The sequence below is a fragment of the Lolium perenne genome, chromosome 7 (assembly GCF_019359855.2).
Source record: "Lolium perenne isolate Kyuss_39 chromosome 7, Kyuss_2.0, whole genome shotgun sequence".
NCBI lineage: Eukaryota > Viridiplantae > Streptophyta > Magnoliopsida > Poales > Poaceae > Lolium > Lolium perenne.
In genome coordinates this window covers 145386813-145411576 of record NC_067250.2, presented here as the reverse complement: position 1 = coordinate 145411576, position 24764 = coordinate 145386813, and positions in this window count along the sequence as shown.

Genomic DNA, 24764 nt, shown 5'->3' with positions numbered 1-24764 from the left:
GCCCCCCCTTGGCCACGCCGGCCTATGGTCTGGTGGGCCTGTGGCCCCTCTCTGGCGACTCTCGGGTGTTCTGGATGCTTCCGGGGATTCTAAGATGCTGGGCGTTGATTTCGTCCGATTCCGAGAATATTTCCTTACTAGGATTTCTGAAACCAAAAACAGCAGAAAACAGCAACTGGCCTTTCGGCATCTCGTCAATAGGTTAGTTCCGGAAAACGCATAAATATGACATAAAGTGTGCATAAAACATGTAGATATCATCAATAATGTGGCATGGAACATAAGAAATTATCTATACGTCGGAGACGTATCAAACCACGGGGGCATCCTGATACGTCTCCAACGTATCGATAATTTCTTATGTTCCATGCCACTTTATTGATGATACCTACATGTTTTATGCATACTTTATGTCATATTTATGCATTTTCCGGCACTAACCTATTAACGAGATGCCGAAGAGCCAGTTGCTATTTTCTGCTGTTTTTGGTTTCAGAAATCCTAGTAAGGAAATATTCTCGGAATTGGACGAAATCAACGCCCAGGATCTTATTTTTCCACGAAGCTTCCAGAACACCGGAGAGGAAACGAAGTGGGGCGACGAGGCGGCGACAGGCCAGGGCGGCGCGGCCCACCCCCTGGCCGTGCGGCCCTGTTGTGTGGGCCCCTCGCGTCGCTCCTAAACCTACCTCCTCCGCCTATTTAAGCCTTCGTCGATAATAACTCCAGTACCGAGAGCCACGATACGGAAAACCTTCCAGAGACGCCGCCGCCACCAATCCCATCTCGGGGGATTCAATAGATCGCATCCGGCACCCTGCCGGAGAGGGGAATCATCTCCCGGAGGACTCTTCACCGCCATGGTCGCCTCCGGATTGATGAGTGAGTAGGTCACCCCTGGACTATGGGTCCATAGCAGTAGCTAGATGGTCGTCTTCTCCTAATTGTGCTATCATTGTTGGATCTTGTGAGCTGCCTAACATGATCAAGATCATCTATCTGTAATGCTACATGTTGTGTTTGTTGGGATCCGATGAATAAGTGAATGCTATGTTATGTTGATTATCAATATCATCTATGTGTTGTTTATGATCTTGCATGCTCTCTGTTGCTAGTAGAGGCTCTGGCCAAGTTGATACTTGTAACTCCAAGAGGGAGTATTTAGGCTCGATAGTGGGTTCATGTCTCCATTAAATCTGGTGGAGTGACAGAAACCTCTAAGGTTGTGGATGTGCTGTTGCCACTAGGGATAAAACATCAATGCTATGTCCAAGGATATATTTTTTGATTACATTTACGCACCATACTTAATGCAATTGTCTGTTGTTTGCAACTTAATACTGGAGGGGGTTCGGATGATAACCTGAAGGTGGACTTTTTAGGCATAGATGCATGCTGGATAGCGGTCTATGTACTTTGTCGTAATGCCCAATTAAATCTCACAATAATCATCATAACATGTGTGTGCATGGTCATGCCCTCTTTATTTGTCAATTGCCCAACTGTAATTTGTTCACCCAACATGCTTATTCTTATGGGAGAGACGCCTCTAGTGAACTGTGGACCCCGGTCCATTCTTAACATCGAATACAATCAACTGCAATACTCGTTCTACTGTTTTCTGCAAACAATCATGATCCACACTATACATCTAATCCTTTGTTGCAGCAAGCCGGTGAGATTGACAACCTCACTGTTACGTTGGGACAAAGTATCTTGGTTGTGTTTTGCAGGTTCCACGTTGGCGCCGGAATCCCTGGTGTTGCGCCGCACTACACTCCGCCGCCATCAACCTTCAACGGGCTTCTTGACTCCTACTGGTTCGATAAACCTTGGTTTCTTACTGAGGGAAACTTACTGCTGTACGCATTACACCTTCCACTTGGGGTTCCCAACGGTCGCGTGCTGTACGCGTGTCAAGCTAAATTTCTGGCGCCGTTGCCGGGGAGATCAAGACACGCTGCAAGGGGAGTCTCCACCTCCAATCTCTTTACTTTGTTTTTGTCTTGCTTTACTTTTATTTACTACTTTGTTTGCTGCACTAAAACAAAATACAAAAAAAATTAGTTGCTAGTTTTACTTTACTTGCTATCTTGTTTGCTATACTAAAAAACACAAAAAAATTAGTTACTTGCATTTACTCTATCTAGTTTGCTTTATTTACTATTGTTAAAATGAGTAATCCTGAAGTTGAAGTTCGTTCGTTTAAGCAACAAGGGGGAGAATGTTTAAAAGATGCTTGGTATAGAATTAGTGATGCCCATAATAGGTGCACTAAGAAACACTCCACCACTATCCTACTCGGGAATTTTTATGTTGGTATCTCTAGCTGGAATAGGTATGTTCTTGATTGTCTCGCGGGAGGTAACTTCCTAGGTACTCCTGCCTTAGAAGTGATGTCTACGCCCCCTCCTTTTCCTGTAGACAGTGTTGGGCCTCCAAGAGCAGAGGTTTGTAGAATAGCAGCAAGTTTTCCCTTAAGTGGATCACCCAAGGTTTATCGATCTCAGGGAGGAAGAGGTCAAAGATATCCCTCTCATGCAACCCTGCAACCACAAAGCAAGAAGTCTCTTGTGTCCCCAACACACCTAATAGGTGCACTAGTTCGGTGAAGAGAGAGTGAAATACAGGTGGTATAAATAAGTAGTAGCAACGGCACTAGAAAAGTGCTTTGCCCAGGACAGTAAACAAGCAGTAGTAACGCAGCAGTAGTAACGCAGTAAAACAGTAAACAAGCAGCGATAGCAGTATTTAGGAACAAGGCCTAGGGATCATACTTTCACTAGTGGACACTCTCAACTTTGATCACATAACAGAATAGATAAATGCATACTCTACACTCTCTTGTTGGATGATGAACACCACTAATTGCGTAGGATTACACGAACCCTCAATGCCAGAGTTAACAAGCTCCACAATTCAATGTTCATATTTAAATAACCTTAGAGTGCATGAAAGATCAGCACGACTAAACCAAGTACTAACATAGCATGCACACTGTCACCTTCACACTATGTAGGAGGAATAGATCACATCGATACCATCATAGCAATAGTTAACTTCATAATCTACAAGAGATCATAATCATAGCCTACGCCATGTACTAACACGGATGCACACACTGTCACCTTTACACACGTGGGACAAGGAGTCTCCGGAGATCACATAAGTAAAATTCACTTGACTAGCATAATGACATCTAGATTACAAGCATCATCATATGAATCTCAATCATGTAAGGCAGCTCATGAGATTATTGTATTGAAGTACATAGGAGAGAGATGAACCACATAGCTACCGGTACAGCCCCGAGCCTCGATGGAGAACTACTCCCTCCTCATGGGAGACAGCAGCGTTGATGGAGATGGCATTGGTGTCGATGGAGAAGCCTTCCGGGGGCACTTCCCCGTCCCGGCGGCATGACGGAACAGAGAGTCCTGTCCCCCAGATCTTGGCTTCGTGATGGTGGCGGCTCTGGAAGGTTTCTCGTACCGTCGCTTTTCCGTATCGAGGTTTTAGGTCGAGGGGCTTTATATAGGCGAAGAGGCGGCGTCAGGAGGTCAACGAGGCGACGACACCATAAGGCGGCGCGGCAGGGCCTGGGCCGCGCCGGCCTGTCATCTGGGGCCCATGTGGCCCCCCTCTGGCAGCTCTCGGGTGTTCTGGATGCTTCCGGGCAAAATAGGACCCTGGGCGTTGATTTCGTCCAATTCTGAGAATATTTCCTTACTAGGATTTCTGAAACCAAAAACAGCAGAAAACAGGAACTGGCCCTTCGGCATCTCGTCAATAGGTTAGTTCCGGAAAACGCATAAATATGACATAAAGTATGCATAAAACATGTAGATATCATCAATAATGTGGCATGGAACATAAGAAATTATCGATACGTCGGAGACGTATCAGCATCCCCAAGCTTAGTTTCTGCTCGTCCCGAGCAGGTAAACGATAACAAAGATAATTTCTGGAGTGACATGCCATCATAACCTTGAACATACAATTGTAAGCATATGTAATGAATGCAGCAATCCAAGACAATGGTAAATAACATGAGTAAACAACTAAATCATATAGCAAAGACTTTTCATGAATAGTACTTCAAGACAAGCATCAATAAGTCATGCATAAAAGTTAACTCATAAAGCAATAATTCAAAGTAAAGGCATTGAAGCAACACAAAGGAAGATTAAGTTTCAGCGGTTGCTTTCAACTTATAACATGTATATCTCATGGATAATTGTCAACATAGAGTAATATAACAAGTGCAATATGCAAGTATGTAGGAATCAATGCACAGTTCACACAAGTGTTTGCTTCTTGAGATGGAGAGAAATAGGTGAACTGACTCATCATAAAAGTAAAAGAATGTCCCTTCGCAGAGGGAAGCATCGATTGCTATATTTGTGCTAGAGCTTTTATTTTGAAAACAAGAAACAATTTTGTCAACGGTAGTAATAAAGCATATGTATCATGTAAATTATATCTTACAAGTTGCAAGCCTCATGCATAGTATAATAATAGTGCCCGCACCTTGTCCTAATTAGCTTGGACTACCGGGATTATCGCAATGCACATGTTTTAACCAAGTGTCACAAAGGGGTACCTCTATGCCGCCTGTACAAAGGTCTAAGGAGAAAGCTCGCATTGGATTTCTCGCTATTGATTATTCTCAACTTAGACATCCATATCGGGACAACATAGACAACAGATAATGGACTCCTCTTTTATGCATAAGCATGTAGCAACAATTATTTTTCTCATATGAGATTGAGGATATATGTCCAAAACTGAAACTTCCACCATGGATCATGGCTTTAGTTAGCGGCCCAATGTTCTTCTCTAACAATATGCATGCTCTAACCATAAGGTGGTAGATCGCCCTTACTTCAGACAAGATGAACATGCATAGCAACTCACATGATATTCAACAAAGAGTAGTTGATGGCGTCCCCAGGAACATGGTTATCGCACAACGAGCAACTTAATAAGAGACAAAGTGCATAAGTACATATTCAATACCACAATAGTTTTTAAGCTATTTGTCCCATGAGCTATATATTGTAAAGGTGAAGAATGGAAATTTAAAGGTAGCACTCAAGCAATTTACTTTGGAATGGCGGAGAAATACCATGTAGTAGGTAGGTATGGTGGACACAAATGGCATAGTGGTTGGCTCAAGTGTTTTGGATGCATGAGAAGTAATCCCTCTCGATACAAGGTTTAGGCTAGCAAGGTTTTTTGAAACAAACACAAGGATGAACCGGTGCAGCAAAACTCACATAATAGACATATTGTAAACATTATAAGACTCTACACCATCTTCCTTGTTGTTCAAACTCAATACTAGAAATTATCTAGACTTTAGAGAGACCAAATATGCAAACCAAATTTTAGCATGCTCTATGTATTTCTTCATTAATAGGTGCAAAGCATATGATGCAAGAGCTTAAACATGAGCACAACAATTGCCAAGTATCACATTATCCAAGACATTATAGCAATTTACTACATGTATCATTTTCCAATTCCAACCATATAACAATTAACGAAGTAATTTCAACCTTCGCCATGAAAATTAAAAGCTAAGAACACATGTGTTCATATGAACCAGCGGAGCGTGTCTCTCTCCCACACAAGCATTTATTCAAACAAAAACAAAAACGAAAGCACACAGACGCTCCAAGCAAAGTACATAAGATGTGGCCGAATAAAAATATAGTTTCAAGAGAAGGAACCTGATAATTTGTCGATGAAGAATGGGATGCCTTGGGCATCCCCAAGCTTAGACGCTTGAGTCTTCTTGATATATGCAGGGGTGAACCACCGGGGCATCCCCAAGCTTAGAGCTTTCACTCTTCTTGATCATATTGTATCATCCTCCTCTCTTGACCCTTGAAAACTTCCTCCACACCAAACTCGAAACAAACTCATTAGAGGGTTAGTGGATAATAAAAATTCACATGTTCAGAGGTGACACAATCATTCTTAACACTTCTGGACATTGCTCAAAGCTACTGGAAGTCAATGGAACAAAGAAATCCATCCCACATAGCAAAAGAAGCAATGCGAAATAAAAGGCAGAATCTGTCAAAACAGAACAGTCCGTAAAGACGAATTTTATTGAGGCACCAGACTTGCTCAAATGAAAATGCTCAAATTGAATGAAAGTTGCGTACATACCTGAGGATCACTCACGTAAATTGGCATAATTTTCTGAGTTACCTACAGAGAATTTTTCCCAGATTCGTGACAGCAAAGAAATCTGTTTCTGCGCAGTAATCCAAATCTAGTATCAACCTTTCTATCAAAGACTTTACTTGGCACAACAAAACACAAAACTAAGATAAGGAGATGTTGCTACAGTAGTAAACAACTTCCAAGACACAAATATAAAACAAAGTACTGTAGCAAAATAACACATGTGTTATCTCCCAAGAAGTTCTTTCTTTATAGCCATTAAGATGGGCTCAGCAGTTTTAATGATGCACTCGCAAGAAATAGTATTTGAGGCAAAAGAGAGCATCAAGAGGCAAATTAGAAACACATTTAAGTCTAACATGCTTCCTATGCATAGGAATCTTGTAAGTAAACAAGTTCATGAAGCATAATGCAACAAGCATATAAAGATAAAACAAGTGTAGCTTCAAAAATTTAAGCACATAGAGAGGTGTTTTAGTAACATGAAAATTTCTACAACCATATTTTCCTCTCTCATAATAACTTTCAGTAGCAACATGAGCAAACTCAACAATATAACTATCACATAAAGCATTCTTATCATGAGTCTCATGCATAAAATTATTACTACTCCCAACATAAGCATAATCAATTTTATTAGTTGTAGTGGGAGCAAATTCAACAAAGTAGCTATCATTATTATTCTCATCATCAAATATAGGAGGCATATTGTAATCATAATCAAATTTATCCTCCATAACAGGTGGAACCAAAAGACTATCATCATTATAATCATCATAAATAGGAGGCAAAGTATCATCAAAGAAAATTTCCTCCTCAATGCCCGGGGGACTAAAAAGATCATGCTCATCAAAACCAGCTTCCCCAAGCTTAGAATTTTCCATAGCATTAGCAACAATAGTGTTCAAAGCATTCATATTAATGACATTCCCATTAGCATGCATATAAAGTTCCATGGGTTTTTTAATTCTCTCTTCAAACACATCATGTCCTAATTCAAGATAAAGTTCATAAAGATCTCTCATATTTTTGTTGTTTTCCATTATGCCTAACTAGTGTAAACAAGAAACAAAAAGATGCAATTGTAGGATCTAAAGGAAATAGCTTCGAGCACAAACACAATGGCGCCAGAAAAGTACTGTTACCTGGAACCGAAGTATGAGTGACTTTTACCTTTCCTCCCCGGCAACGGCGCCAGAAAATAGCTTGATGTCTACGCCCACTCCTTTTCCTGTAGACAGTGTTGGGCCTCCAAGAGCAGAGGTTTGTAGAACAGCAGCAAGTTTTCCCTTAAGTGGATCACCCAAGGTTTATCGATCTCAGGGAGGAAGAGGTCAAAGATATCCCTCTCATGCAACCCTGCAACCACAAAGCAAGAAGTCTCTTGTGTCCCCAACACACCTAATAGGTGCACTAGTTCGGCGAAGAGATAGTGAAATACAGGTGGTATAAATAAGTAGTAGCAACGGCACCAGAAAAGTGCTTTGCCCAGGACAGTAAACAAGCAGTAGTAACGCAGCAGTAGTAACGCAAAGAAACAAGAAACAAGCAGCGATAGCGATATTTAGGAACAAGGCCTAGGGATCATACTTTCACTAGTGGACACTCTCAACTTTGATCACATAACAGAATAGATAAATGCATACTCTACACTCTCTTGTTGGATGATGAACACCACTAATTGCGTAGGATTACACGAACCCTCAATGCCGGAGTTAACAAGCTCCACAATTCAATGTTCATATTTAAATAACCTTAGAGTGCATGAAAGATCAGCACGACTAAACCAAGTACTAACATAGCATGCACACTGTCACCTTCACACTATGTAGGAGGAATAGATCACATCAATACCATCATAGCAATAGTTAACTTCATAATCTACAAGAGATCATAATCATAGCCTACGCCAAGTACTAACACGGATGCACACACTGTCACCTTTACACACGTGGGACAAGGAGTCTCCGGAGATCACATAAGTAAAATTCACTTGACTAGCATAATGACATCTAGATTACAAGCATCATCATATGAATCTCAATCATGTAAGGCAGCTCATGAGATTATTGTATTGAAGTACATAGGAGAGAGATGAACCACATAGCTACCGGTACAGCCCCGAGCCTCGATGGAGAACTACTCCCTCCTCATGGGAGACAGCAGCGTTGATGGAGATGGCGGTGGTGTCGATGGAGAAGCCTTCCGGGGGCACTTCCCCGTCCCGGCGGCGTGCCGGAACAGAGAGTCCTGTCCCCCAGATCTTGGCCTCACGATGGCGGCGGCTCTGGAAGGTTTCTCGTACCGTCGCTTTTCCGTATCGAGGTTTTAGGTCGAGGGGCTTTATATAGGCGAAGAGGCGGCGTCAGGAGGTCAACGAGGCGACGACACCATAAGGCGGCGCGGCCAGGGCCTGGGCCGCGCCGGCCTGTCATCTGGGGCCCATGTGGCCCCCCTCTGGCAGCTCTCGGGTGTTCTGGATGCTTCCGGGCAAAATAGGACCCTGGGCGTTGATTTCGTCCAATTCCGAGAATATTTCCTTACTAGGATTTCTGAAACCAAAAACAGCAGAAAATAGGAACTGGCCCTTCGGCATCTCGTCAATAGGTTAGTTCCGGAAAACGCATAAATATGACATAAAGTATGCATAAAACATGTAGATATCATCAATAATGTGGCATGGAACATAAGAAATTATCGATACGTCGGAGACGTATCAAGAAGCTAGTTGCATTATTGAGAGTCTATTTGGAATACCACCTGTTAATGAAGTTAAAATTGAAACCTCTCTTGAAGATGTCATGAAAAAGTTGGAAACCATAGAGCAAAATCTTCCAAGTATTGAGACTAATTTGGGAGCATTACTTGATAGCACTGATAAACTTGATAGATCTCTAGGCGAAATTAATGAGAGAATTGCCATCTTAGAAGCTTGTGCTATTCATGATAATCAAACCCAAAGGATTAGTGAACTTGAAGAAGCTATGGGAACCTTGGGTTCAACTTTTTCGTCTATTAAGTTTAGAGAGAAAGCTTATGTGGGTAAGGAGCAAAAGTTCATGTATGTCTCTAAGGTGCCTAAACCAAAAAACTATTATAGGCCTAAAATTGATAAAGCTCTTAATACCACTATAGAAAAAGGAGAATCTAAGATACCTAATGGGATAAGTTGTGAAAATCATGTTGATGCTTCGTCTCTTGATAATACTTGATACACACTTTCTGCGCCTAGCTGAAAAGTGTTAAAGAAAAGCGCTTATGAGAGACAACCCATGATTTTACTACTGTACCTTTGTTTTATATTTGAGTCTTGGAAGTTGTTACTACTGTAGCAACCTCTCCTTATCTTAGTTTTGTTGCATTGTTGTGCCAAGTAAAGTCTTTGATAGTAAGGTTCATACTAGATTTAGATTACTGCGCAGAAACAGATTTCTTGCTGTCACGAATCTGGGACTAATTCTCTGTAGGTAACTCAGAAAATTATGCCAATTTACGTGAGTGATCCTCAGATATGTACGCAACTTTCATTCAATTTGAGCATTTTCATTTGAGCAAGTCTGGTGCCTCTTAGAAATTCGTCTTTACGGACTGTTCTGTTTTGACAGATTCTGCCTTTTATTTCGCATTGCCTGTTTTGCTATGCTTGATGGATTTTTATATTCCATTAACTTTCAGTAGCTTTGTGCAATGTCCAGAAGTGTTAAGAATGATTATGTCACCTCTGAACATGTGAATTTTGATTGTGCACTAATCCTCTAATGAGTTGTTTTAAGTTTGGTGTGGAGGAAGTTTTCAAGGATCAAGAGAGGGAGATGATACAATATGATCAAGGAGAGTGAAAGCTCTAAGCTTGGGGATGCCCCGGTGGTTCACCCCTGCATATTTCAAGAATACTCAAGCGTCTAAGCTTGGGGATGCCCAAGGCATCCCCTTCTTCATCGACAACATTATCAGGTTCCTCTAGTGAAACTATATTTTTATTCCATCACATCTTATGTACTTTGCTTGGAACGTCTCTTTGTTTTTGTTTTGTTTGAATAAAATGGATCCTAGCATTCATTGTGTGGGAGAGAGACACGCTCCTCTGTTGCATATGGACAAATATATCCTTAGTCTTTACTCATAATGTTCATGGCGAAGGTTGAATCTGCTTCGTTAAATTGTTATATGGTTGGAAACGGGAAATGCTACATGTAGTAATTGGTAGAATGTCTTGAATAATTTGATACTTGGCAATTGTTGTGCTCATGTTTAAGCTCTTGCATCATATACTTTGCACCTATTAATGAAGAAATACATAGAGCTTGCTAAAATTTGGTTTGCATAATTGGTCTCTCTAAGGTCTAGATAATTTCTAGTAAGGGTCGAACAACAAGGAAGACGGTATAGAGTCTTATAATGCTTACAATATGTCTTTTATGTGAGTTTTGTTGTACCGGTTCATACTTGTGTTTGTTTCAAATAACCTTGCTAGCCTAAACCTTGTATCGAGAGGGAATACTTCTCATGCATCCAAAATCCTTGAGCCAAACACTATGCCACTTGTGTCCACCATACCTACCTACTACATGGTATTTCTCCGCCATTCCAAAGTAAATTGCTTGAGTGCTACCTTTAAATTTCTATCCTCTATCTTTGCAATATATAGCTCATGGGACAAATAGCCTAAAAACTATTGTGGTATTGAATATGTACTTATGCATTTTATTTCTTATAAGTTGCTTGTTGAGCGATAACCATGTTCCTGGGGACGCCATCAACTACTCTTTGTTGAATATCATGTGAGTTGCTATGCATGTCCGTCTTGTCTGAAGTAAGGGCGATTTACCTTGAGTTGAATGGTTTGAGCATGCATATTGTTAGAGAAGAACATTGGGCCACTAACTAAAGCCATGATCCATGGTGGAAGTTTCAGTTTTGGACAAATATCCTCAATCTCATCTGAGAAAATTAATTATTGTTGAATGCTTAAGCATTAATGAGGAGTCCATTATCTGTTTTCTATGTTGTCCCGGTATGGATGTCTAAGTTGAGAATAATCAAAAGCGAGAAATCCAATGCGAGCTTTCTCCTTAGACCTTTGTACAGGCGGCATAGAGGTACCCCTTTGTGACACTTGGTTAAAACATATGTATTGCGGTGATAATCCAGGTAATCCGAGCTAATTAGGACAAGTTGCGGGCACTATTAGTATACTATGCATGATGCTTGTAACTTGTAGGATATAATTTACATGATGCATATGCTTTATTACTAACGTTGACAAAATTGTTTCTTGTTTTCAAAACCAAAGCTCTAGCACAAATATAGCAATCGATGCTTCCCTCTGCGAAGGGCCTTTCTTCTACTTTTATGTTGAGTCAGTTCACCTATTTCTCTCTATCTCAAGAAGCAAACACTTGTGTGAACTGTGCATTGATTCCTACATACTTGCATATTGCACTTATTATATTACTTTATGTTGACAATATCCATGAGATATACATGTTACAAGTTGAAAGCAACCGCTGAAACTTAATCTTCCTTTGTGTTGCTTCAATACCTCTACTATGAATTTATTGCTTTATGAGTTAACTTTTATGCAAGACTTATTGATGCTTGTCTTGAAAGTACTATTCATGAAAAGTCTTTGCTATATGATTCAATTGTTTACTCATTACATTTACCATTGCTTGGATCGCTGCATTCATTACATGTGCTTACAATAGTATGATCAAGATTATGATGGCATGTCACTTCAGAAATTATCTTTGTTATCGTTTACCTACTCGGGACGAGCAGGAACTGAGCTTGGGGATGCTGATACGTCTCCAACGTATCGATAATTTCTTATGTTCCATGCCACTTTATTGATGATACCTACATGTTTTATGCATACTTTATGCCATATTTATGCATTTTCCGGCACTAACCTATTAACGAGATGCCGAAGAGCCAGTTGCTGTTTTCTGCTGTTTTTGGTTTCAGAAATCCTAGTAAGGAAATATTCTCGGAATTGGACGAAATCAACGCCCAGGATCTTATTTTTCCACGAAGCTTCCAGAACACCGGAGAGGAAACGAAGTGGGGCGACGAGGCGGCGACAGGCCAGGGCGGCGCGGCCCACCCCCTGGCCGCGCGGCCCTGTTGTGTGGGCCCCTCGCGTCGCCCCTAAACCTACCTCCTCCGCCTATTTAAGCCTTCGTCGATAATAACTCCAGTACCGAGAGCCACGATACGGAAAACCTTCCAGAGACGCCGCCGCCGCCAATCCCATCTCGGGGGATTCAGGAGATCGCCTCCGGCACCCTGCCGGAGAGGGGAATCATCTCCCGGAGGACTCTTCACCGCCATGGTCGCCTCCGGATTGATGAGTGAGTAGTTCACCCCTGGACTATGGGTCCATAGCAGTAGCTAGATGGTCGTCTTCTCCTAATTGTGCTATCATTGTTGGATCTTGTGAGCTGCCTAACATGATCAAGATCATCTATCTGTAATGCTACATGTTGTGTTTGTTGGGATCCGATGAATAAGTGAATGCTATGTTATGTTGATTATCAATATCATCTATGTGTTGTTTATGATCTTGCATGCTCTCCGTTGCTAGTAGAGGCTCTGGCCAAGTTGATACTTGTAACTCCAGGAGGAGTATTTATGCTCGATAGTGGGTTCATATCTCCATTAAATCTGGGGGAGTGACAAAAACCTCTAAGGTTGTGGATGTGCTGTTGCCACTATGGATAAAACATCAATGCTATGTCCAATGATATATTTGTTGATTACATTACGCACCATACTTAATGCAATTGTCTGTTGTTTGCAACTTAATACTGGAGGGGGTTCGGATGATAACCTGAAGGTGGACTTTTTAGGCATAGATGCATGCTGGATAGCGGTCTATGTACTTTGTCGTAATGCCCAATTAAATCTCACAATACTCATCATAACATGTGTGTGCATGGTCATGCCCTCTTTATTTGTCAATTTCCCAACTGTAATTTGTTCACCCAGCATGCTTATTCTTATGGGAGAGACGCCTCTAGTGAACTGTGGAACCCGGTCCATTCTTAACATCGAATACAATCAACTGCAATACTCGTTCTACTGTTTTCTGCAAACAATCATCATCCACACTATACATCTAATCCTTTGTTACCGCAAGCCGGTGAGATTGACAACCTCATTGTTACGTTGGGACAAAGTATCTTGGTTGTGTTGTGCAGGTTCCATGTTGGCGCTGGAATCCCTGGTGTTGCGCCGCACTACACTCCGCCGCCATCAACCTTCAACGTGCTTCTTGACTCCTATTGGTTCGATAAACCTTGGTTTCTTACTGAGGGAAACTTACTGCTGTGTACGCATCACACCTTCCACTTGGGGTTCCCAACGGTCGCGTGCTGTACGCGTGTCACATCCCCAAGCTTAGAGCTTTCACTCTCCTTGATCATATTGTATCATCCTCCTCTCTTGATCCTTGAAAACTTCCTCCACACCAAACTCAAAACAACTCATTAGAGGGTTAGTGCATAATCAAAAATTCACATGTTCAGAGGTGACATAATCATTCTTAACACTTCTGGATATTGCACAAAGCTACTGAAATTTAATGGAACAAACAAATCCATCAAACATAGCAAAACAGGCAATGCGAAATAAAAGGCAGAATCTGTCAAAACAGAACAGTCTGTAAAGACAAATTTTTCTGGGGCACTTAACTTGCTCAGATGAAAATGCTCAAATTGAATGAAAGTTGCGTACATATCTGAGGATCACTCACATAAATTGGTAGATTTTTCTGAGTTACCTACAGAGAATAATACTCAAATTCGTGACAGCAAGAAATCTGTTTCTGCGTAGTAATCCAAATCTAGTATGAACCTTACTATCAAAGACTTTACTTGGCACAACAATGCAATAAAATAAAGATAAGAAGAGGTTGCTACAGTAGTAACAACTTCCAAGACTCAAATATAAAATAGAAGTGCAGAAGTAAAATAATGGGTTGTCTCCCATAAGCGCTTTTCTTTAACGCCTTTCAGCTAGGCGCAGAAAGTGTGTATCAAGTATTATCAAGAGATGATGCGTTGACATTCTTACCAGGGTTGTTGCGCTTACCCTTCTTACTCTTATTCCTACTCTTTGGTTTATGGAATACATGACCGCATCCGGGTGTAGAGGTAAAATTTAGAGTGCCTTTCCCCACATCTATGATTGCTCCCACGAGTTTCAGCAGGGATCTTCCAAGCGTGATTTGTCCTGTCCCTACACATTCAATAACGAGATAATTAGTGGATACCGTCCTTCCAAGAAAGGTTGTGAAAACACCTTCAGCTATACCCTTAGGAATTATAACAGAGTTATCAGTAAGAGTTATTCCTTCTCCCCCTTCAGTAAGTTCCCAAAGTGTCAAAGATTCATAAATACTTTTAGGCATAAGGTAAAACTCAGACATAATATCACAACGAGCATGAAAAGTTTCACCACCAATAGCAACTTTAACGGTAGGCACCCACATTGAAGGTTCGAAGCTTAATGGAACATAATCATAGTATTCGCGAATTTGGTTGTACCCTTCTTTTAAACAGGATATATTTGTTTCGAGAGTGTTTAATCTATTATCACTACGGGAAAGCAGGGCTTTGCCGTGCGCCACTTTGCACGGCAAAGACGCCTGTTTGCACGGCAACGTCTTTGCCGTGCGTGCACTCACGGCAAAGATTGCCCGGCAACGTCTTCGACGGCAAAGCCATCTTTGCCGTGCGCATGCAAGAACTGCACGGCAAAGCCCTTTGTCGTGCGTTGCCATCGCTGTCGTGCGTTGCCATCGCTGCCGTGCGCCACTCCTTTGCCGTGTGTTGCCATCTCTGCCGTGCGCCCCGACATTGCCGTGCGCCACAATTCATTGCCGTGCGCCCGACATTGCCGTGTGCCACCACTCATTGCCGTGCTCACCTTTGTCGTGCGGCCTAGCCCTACCACACACGACAAAGGCCCCTACAGGCACGCCCCAGGCTGCTCCCAGGAGCACAGGCTTGCGCCACGTGGCGCCTTTGCCGTGTGTATGCACACGGCAAAGTGACCAAAAGTCCTTTGTCGTGTGCATACACACGGCAAAGGCCCCTGGATTTTTTATTTTTTTTTCTGTTTTTCACTAATCCCTGCATTTCAAAATTGCATTTCACAAATATAGCATATATATCAACATATGATCACCAAACACATCAACAACACCACAAATACGTCGAGCACACATAGTTCATGCATACAATCCGTTACATAGAGTCCATAGTCCATCCACACAAGTTACATAGAGTCCATAGTGCAATGTCCAATATTACAATCCATTACAAGCATACAATCTGACAAAGTGCACGAAGACCATGCCATCAACCTTGTCCTCCTCCGCTTCCGCCGGCCTCATCGTAATTTCCTTGTGACATATAATCTATAAGGTTGATGGAATGAACATTTGCATTTGCATATTGAACAATTGAACAAGTACAAGTAGCGGGTTGGGCACAAGAGGACTCACCGCGGTTCATGCTCCGGATGATGTTCAAGTTGTTCACGGTGATAGGTGTCCCCGGGCTCTGAGTGGGCGGTGGCGGCATCCATGGCATGGAGTAAGGTGGAGGAGCAGGAATACTCCCCGATGGAGAAGACAGAGCCGTCTGGCTCATCAGCCAGCTCATCTGTGCCTGCTGCTGCTGCATCATCTGCTGTTGATGTTGCATCTGCAGCATCATCTGTGTCTGCTGCTGCTGATACTCCAGAATCTGCCGCTCCATGTTCCGTGCGTGCTCCTGGGCCGCCTGCTCCTTTGCTTCCATCTCTGCCTACGATGTGTTGTCGCGATGTCATTAACAGTTCAATGGAAAGCATGTAAAGGAAAGGTAAAGGCCGGAGGAAGAACATACCCGTAACCGCTCGACAGCTAGATCCGAAGCCCGTGGCCGGGACTCTACCTCAGGCTGGCCGCTCTTATGACCACGACGGATCTGGCGGAGAGAGGGAACCTTCGCTGGGTTGATTACCCCGTCACCAAGCCATAGGCGGCCATGCTTCAAGCCTTCTCCCACAAGCACCGCAACCTCAGGGTCAAAGTCCTCGGCCTCTGGGTTGGCGTCCTCGTCGTACATCTGCTTGAACTTGAAGACATACGACGTGCACTGGGTCTCGGATTGCGGGTTAACCCACACGGACCCCGTCTCAGGATGCGGCATCTTCCTTTGCTTCATCCTCTTTAGCACGGCAAAGACGTTAGGCTTCGCTCCTGTCCTCACTTCCTGCAAAAGAGAACATGTAATAAAGTGAAGTGGCACACCCTTGCAGAGTTAGCAAATATATAATATGAATTCAAAGAATGAAGGAACCATTAATTTTCTCACCTCGTTCTGCAGGTGAAGAGAGATGGGGATGCTGCCTTGGATATGCGATCCACCTCGCATCTCTGCCCGCTTCTTCTTGCCCTCCTCGTGCTTCTTGAGGTACTGGGGGCATGTCCACCACATGACCATCGCAAGAAAGCACCTGTCATCTGCGCCGACGTACTGAGGAGGGTTCTACATGCACAAGATAAACCCATTATGGTAAAATAAACTACATGGTGATAAAGAAATCAATAACACACAAATGCAAATACCTGCATGTACTGCCACGGCTACATGAGCGTGTCGCGAGCGTCCTCCTTAGTCATGTGGACGAAGCGGTCGGCGTGCCAGTCGCGGACGCACTGAACACGTGCCTCGTAGTGCATGCCAGTCACCCTCTTCCTTGCAAGCTGGTGAAGGACATCATCGCACGCACTTTCCTTGCCCTCGGCCTTCTTGAAGTATTTCTGCAACCATGCACATAGGTAAAACAAGGGGCATTAGTGCAATTATTGTCAACCAAGGAGAGTGTATGAATGGTAAGAAGTCAAAAGTCACGTACCCAAAATTTGCCAACAACGCAGTCCGCCAAGGTGCCGCGGCCAAGAGCATCTTCCGCGAGGCTGTAGTGCGCCCACCTCCAAGCTACGTCGCAGCCACCAGTAGGGAGATTGACTATCCCAGGGAAATACCTTCTAAGTAGGCCCCCAAGGATGTTTGAGTACCCACGTGGCGGCCTCTGCGATGGGTCTTGAAACCTGAACGAGCTGCACCATGAAACGACAACATCAATATGTATGTGATAATAATTTTGATAATGACAAAATTGCGATAACGAAATGCCAAAAATTAACATGTACCTCCTTCCATAGGGCTCTAGAACAACATGGCTGTAGCGCCAGTGCTTCAGCGTGGGGAGCTGTGTTATCCCACGCCGATATGGCCTCCTATCACGTGGCCTCAGCCTCTCCACAGCTGGAACGTACTCGTAATCCGGCGGCGCATTCCAAACTAGGTTTGGATCAGGATCGAACGGTAAGTTCCCCAACCCCTCATCCTCCGAGAGGTCCTCCTTGTCCCCCTCCTCCTCCTGGTCCTCCTCACCCTCCTCCTCCTCCTGGTCCTCCCCACCCCCTCCTCCTCAAGGTCCTCGCCACCCTCGTGGTGCTCCTGGTCCTCCACCTCATCATCATCATCGGCTGCGGGAGGGGGGCTAGGACTAGGAGTCAGTACCCGTGTTGGATTCTTCCTACGCGGTCGCACGTGCACTGGGGAAGCGACGGGAGGGGGGCTAGGAGGGGGGTAGTAGCTCGGCCCCGCCTCGAAGTCCCTACCAAGTCCTTGAGCTTCTTTGTAAGACCGCCACCCTTTTTTTTGGCGGCATGCTTCAATCACCTGCAAACACAAATGAAGAGAGTGGTTTATTAGTACGCAATATTGTAAAGAGATAAATATTAGTGAAAGCAACAGAAATATAAGTAGATGAACATTAATGAAAGCAACAATAATGCAAATGGATGAACATTAATTAGTGGAAGCAACAAATAGCTAGCATAGAGTTCTCTCAAACATAGCACGGAGTTCTTACAAATAACCTAGCTAGAAAATCACGGTTACACAGAGTTATTACAAATAGGCTAGCCTCACAATTACTACTACATAGATCAGTAGCCTTTGTCGCCATCCGTGATTGGACCGCGTGTCTCCTCATCGTCATCAGGCTCGGCGAACCAATAATCATCAATGAAACCTGGAGGTGGTCCATCTGCATCGAGGTCAATCCCTGCTTTGAACGCCTCGAGCAAACTCAGGTCTTCCGGGGCACAAACATCCTCAGCTTCATCTTCTGCATTGTCTCCATCCATGCCCGCATCTTCTTGTTCATCATCTACGACCATGTCATCGATAGTAGGCAAGCCGATTGTGAAATGGCCGGGGAGCCCTTCTTCCTGATAAAACTCGACACTCCTTGTTGAGGGGTCTACGCGGCGGTAATCGTCCTTGTTTGGTGGGGGCGGCCTATTGCGTGAAGGCACCGTCATCACAACATCCCATCCATGTAGACATTTGTCGGGTTTTTGCACGCGTACGGGAGATAGAATACTTGAAAGGCCTAGGTAGCCAAGATGTACACATCCTCTCCCTTATAAACGAAGTTCCTTTCAACTTCGACCAACCCAATTTCAGGATCCCGTCTCACCCGGCATGGGTCAAACCAATGGCATTTGAAGACGACGGGATTTAGCCCTTTGTGAAACCCGTAATTCAGCTCGTATATACCCTCGACTCTTCCATAGTAATGGAGCCCATCATCACCTTGACATACCACCCCGCTATTTATTGTCTTCGCGTTGGGCCGGCTTGTTGTGTATTGATGGGTCTGGAAGCTATACCCGTTCACGTCATAGGAGTTGAACGCTTCTATGGAATGGTCAAAGCCCCTAGCAATTTTTCTTAGCTCTAACTTCATCTCTTTGTCAGTTCTTGCCTACAAGTTTAGCACGAGAAGTTTAGAACGAGAAATGACCGATAAATGTCGGAAGTGCTAGCTAATTTGGATAGAATAGTACCAAATTACAAAACCAGCTACTGAAACCGAAACCGCAGCCCTTATCGAAAATTTGCTTGGATTCTTCCGGGGTAGGCTCCCTGTGGGTATTCTTCCAATGTATAGCCTTGAATTTACTATACCGATGAAAAGAGGAAGAGTTAGCCACGAACATACGAGTGGATCAAGGCCGTGAATGTTTACGAATAATTAAATGGTTCGCACTTACTCGATGTACGGCTTCACTTCGACCATGGTGTTTAAGACATACGAGTGGATCAAGGTCCGCTCATGTAGGTCCATTCTGTACGGCTTCGAGCCACTTGACTTGCCACCAAGCCCCACGAAGATGCTAAGCTTGGGTACTTCTTCATTGTTGGCGGCATTGTAACGGAGGACCGGGTTGTGCTTTGTGGGAATGTTGGGATCATAGTGCTGAGTGGTGAAGTTTGCCACCTCCACGTTCAGGACTGCCTCGGCTATGGATGCTTCGATCTTGCATTTATTGCTAGTCATTTGACGAAGCTTTTGTGTTTCTCTCTCGGGACCAAACTACCAACGACCCCAATTCGGGCCCCCCTTTAAGCACTCCTCCGCGAGGTGCAGGATCATGTGTTGCATCGGATTAAAGAACCTTGGAGGAAAGATCTTCTCTAGATCGCAAAACAACACGGGTGCCTCTTCATCCAGCTTCTCAATCACTTTAGTGTCTAACTCCCTAGCACAAATCTGGCGGAAGAAAAAACTCAACCTCGCTAGCACTCGCCAAGTATTCTCAGGGACATAGCCTCGAATCATCACCGGCATTATCCGCTCAAGCCATATGTGGTAGTCATGACTCTTCAGTCCTTGTACTCGCAACGTTTCAATGTTCAAGCCCCTCATCCAGTTGGCTGCGAACCCATCGGGGAAAAACAAGGAGTCCTTCATCCATTGGAAGACCTCCCTTTTTTGGGCCTTTGTGAGGCAGAACGGAGCGTGTGGCTTAGTCCAAGTTTTTTTGGCACCACTAGGTGGCTGCATGTTCAACTCCGGCCTATCGCACCACATTTCTTGATCAATTCGAGCCTTTTTGTTATCCTTCGTCTTCTCAGTGTCCACAATCGTGCTCCAAATGGCTTCACTGATATTCTTCTCGGTGTGCATTACATCAATGTTATGCGGGAGCTCGAGAACTCAAAGTAAGGGAGCTTCCATAAGCACGGCTTGTGAGTCCATTGGTGTGTCTCCCCATATCCCAAGAAACCATTCCCATCAGGGCTAGGCTGAAGAGCATCTAACTCGGCCTTGATTTTCGTTCCGGTCTTCAGAATTGGCTTCGGGACACGGACAACACGGCCTTTCTTGAAACTCTTTACATCACTCCTGTATGCATGCCTCCGCTCAAGGAACTGTCGAGCTTCATCAAAGCATGAATACTTGCCTCTCTTGTTTAGCCAGAAGAAAGTAACAGCCTGTCTGCACTGTGGGCAAGGCCACTTCCCATGTGTACACCACCCGCAGAACAAAGCACGTGCTTGCAGGTCATGCAGGGACGTGTGGTACCACACATACATATCGAAGTACTACTTCTTTGATGCGTCATATGTTCGGATCCCGCGACCTTCCCATCCACGAACCAAGTCATCCACCAGCGGTTCCAGGTACACATTCATGTTCTTACCCGGGTATTTGGGCCCTAGGATTATCATCGACACAAACATGTTCTCTGATCTCATGCAGACGCCAGGGGGGAGGTTCATGGGAATAACAAACACTGGCCAACGACTGTATACTGCAGCCGACATACCATATGGATTGAACCCATCGGTTGATATCGCAACTGCTACGCTCCTCGGGTCACCTGCTTTCAGTGGAAATTTCTTGACAAAGTTCTTCCATGCAGCACCATCCGACGGATGTATCATCTTGTCGGTGTATCTGTTTCCTTCCACGGCCCACCTCATCTGCTGGGCAGTATCCTCAGTCATGAAGAGCCGCTGGATCCTCGGTAGAACTAGAAGATAGCGGAGGATATTCTTGGCAATCGTGGTCTGCCTCTTCTGACCATCACCATTGCGGTCTACCTCAAAGTACCTAGAGGAATTGCATTTGATGCAATAATTTGTGTCAGCGTGCTCCTCTCTGAATAGCATGCATCCCTTTGGACAAGCGTGTATCTGCTGAGATGACATCTTAAGGTCACTGAGCAATTTGGTCGAATAGTAGAAGTTTTGCGGCAAGAGGTGCCCTTTCGGCAGAAGGCTGCCTACGATGACCAGAAGTTCATCGAACCCATCTCTGCACAAGTTCCTATGGCACTTCAAGGCCATAGGCGAGCGATGGCATCTAGTTGGGTAACCTCTGTATTTTCATGTAGGGGTTTCTGCGAAGCAAACAGAGCCTCATAATACTCCTTTGTGTTTTCCTCCGGGTCCTCACTTGTCTCCGCATCCTGAGGTGTCTCCACCTCTACATGAGAGCTTTCTGGCACATTACCATTAGCCAAGTTTTCTAAGCACCTATCAAAACCAGTGTCATATTCCCCCCTAGGTTGAATCTGCCGCACCTCCTTCCTAGCACGTTTCTTTGCCTTTTCTCCATTGTAAGTCCAAATCTTGTAGGACGGTGTGAACCCAAACTTGATCAGGTGCATACTCATAGTTTCCTTGTCCTGTGCCTTTTGGTTAGCGCACTTACTACAAGGGCACTAAACTCTTATAGGTCTGCTAGGGATGGCAAACGCCCTATCCACAAACTGCTCGTTCTTTTCTCCCCATTCATCAGTATAGTTCCATTGACTGATTCTGCCATCGTACATCCAGCCACGATTATCCATCCTCTAATCAGCAACAAAACATACGAACATAGCATTTATATATAAAATAGGAAATAAATGCATCATATCTTTTTTTTACGCGTGCATCAACCTGAAACTCTACTAGGTGGGCTCCTAGCAGCCGCTGGATCCGTAGATTGAGTATGTTCTCCCAGCTCTACCCCGATCCAAGACAGAATTTCGGCAGCACCTCCCCGCTGCTCTCCCGATACACGTCTCGGCAAAAAGCCGAGAGGGGTGTGCATCCGGAGAACAACGGGGAGGCGCTACCGAAATCCTGTCTCGGATCGGGGTAGAGCAGGGAGAACGTACCTAACTACGCATCTACCGGCTGTCCCGATAAATGCCGTAAGAGTTACGGTTCATAATATGCGAGACCACTGATGCATATTTATCCGCGTAACCCTTACGGTCGGGAAGAGACGCCTAGGTACCGCGACAGACTTGGTGATCTAGACACAAAAAAAACCTAGGTACAAGAGAGGCGAACGGATTCTCACCCTCGAAGCGTGATCGACTGCCGGTGAAGAAGATCAATGACCCTCTAAGAGAATCACCAAAGAAGATCCGGAACGCCCATCAAACACCCCCGTGACTCCGCCCCTCATGTCCACCTCGAAGCATCGCCTGCATAGCAAGGAATTAAATTTGTCATGCAAATTTATACTCTAAATGCATCTAAAATCACCGCGACGCCGCCCCCCCCCCCGCGCTGTCGCCCCCGTGTCCACCTCAAACCATCATCTAAACTTACACACAAAATGTATCTAAATCATCTAAAATCCTATACTACACTAAAATCATCAAAATGTTACTCCCTCCGTTCTGTATTATTCGACGCGGAGCTCACATATATGTGCGTACATATTGTATTGTGCGGGCGTCGATCCAGCGTCAATTAAATAGGAACCGAGGTAGTACCTTTTACATGCAGGGGCGGGTGGTGGCGGCCGGAGCAGCAGCTGGTGGCGGTCGGAGCAGCAGGTGGCAGCAGCAGTTCGTGGCTGGTTGGCGGGTCGACGGGGGAGGAGGCGTGGGCAGCAGCAGTGGCGGCGGCTCAGCGGGGGAGGAGGTAGGCGCAACAGCCGGGGAGAGGAGTGGGCGGCGGCGACTGCGTGTGAGGGGGGCGCGCGGCGGCGACGGGCAGCAGCAGTCTCCTGCGCCGGTGCACGGGCAGAAGCAGCAGCAGCAGCCGGGGGAGGGGAGTGGGCGCCGGCGACTGCGTGCGAGGGGATGGGAGGGGAGGCGAGTCCGGCAGCGGCGTGGGGCGAGTCCGGCGGCAGGGGGTGGGGTGCGCAAGGGGTGGAGAAGAGAAAGGGTACGAGCTCGACCTGTTCTGTGTGGAGGAGAGAAAGGGTGGGGCTCGACCTGCCCTTATCCCTTTCTTTGCCGTGCGGCAAAGGTCGTTGCCGTACGGCCCCAGCCATTGCCGTGCGCCTCCGCACGGCAGAGAGCTTTGCCGAGCGCAATGGGGGCTTTGCCGTGCGGCAGGATTCTTTGCCGTGCGCGTGCGCACGGCAACGAGTTTTATTTTTATTTTTACCATTTCATTTATAAGGGTGCTAGGATGATTTTGTACCCTTTAGTGCTGACATTGATATAAGGGATTTGAGGCTAGATAGTATGCTTTGGTTCACTCAAAACCATTGTAGGAGGTTACATAGAATTCAACTACTAACTTGTACAATTATTGTATTGTATTTTCACGAGGGTCTGATCCTTGAGAGAAAGCCGTAAATAAGACTCGATCGTGAAGAGAAGGAGGAAAATGTGTACCATGCTATGAACTGAATGAATGCATGATCAAATTAGCAGAGCAAGAATAAAGGCTATGCAAATATCTTTACCTTCACCCTCCTCAGCAGATCGTATCATGTCATGCCAGGCCGACATGCAGTAGTCAGTGACTACACGTGCTGACACACCGGAGCTGCAAAACCATGCATCATAAACCCCAACCCTAACCCTAAACCCTAAACCTATACCTAACCATAAATTCTTACCTTGAACCTAAACCCTAGCCCTACCCCCTAAACCCTAGCCCTAACCCTACACCTAACCCTAACTGGTAGATCAGGCATACCCTCGATCATGTGATAATGGCTCTAGCTGTGCCAAAGGGTCCCAATCTTGGTTCTCCATGTGTATATGTCCTAAACAAACCTAAAAGAATGAAAAGGTACATTGGTGCACCCTCGCGCGGAGAAATCTAGGGGGGTAGACCCGCCGGGGCACACGTTCCGCTGTTTTGGGGGAGGAGGGGGAGAACGACCGCCGGAGCAACGGAACCCCACCAAATCTTGCATGTGGGCCTATGCTATGTGTGAAAGTGTGGTTCAAGGTGTAATGGTGCAAAAGTAGCTCCCCTAAACCCTAGACCCTAGCCCTAACCCTGTACCTAACCCTAACCAGTAGATCAGGCACACCCTCGATCGTGTGATAATGGCTCGAGCTGCGGGTGTATGTGCCAAAGGGTCCCAATCTTGGTTCTCCATGTGTATATGTCCTAAACAAACCTAAAAGAATGAAAAGGTACATTGGTGCACCCTCGCGCAGAGAAATCTAGGGGGTAGACCCGCCGGGGCGCACGTTCCGCTGTTTTGGGGGCAGGAGGGGGAGAACGACCGCCGGAGCACTGGAACCCCACCAAATCTTGCATGTGGGCCTATGCTATGTGTCAAAGTGTGGTTCAAGGTGTAATGGTGCAAAAGTAGCTCCCGTAAACCCTAGACCCTAGCCCTAACCCTACACCTAACCCTAACCAGTAGATCAGGCACACCCTCGATCGTGTGATAATGGCTCGAGCTACGGGTGTATGTGCCAAAGGGTCCCAATCTTGGTTCTCCATGTG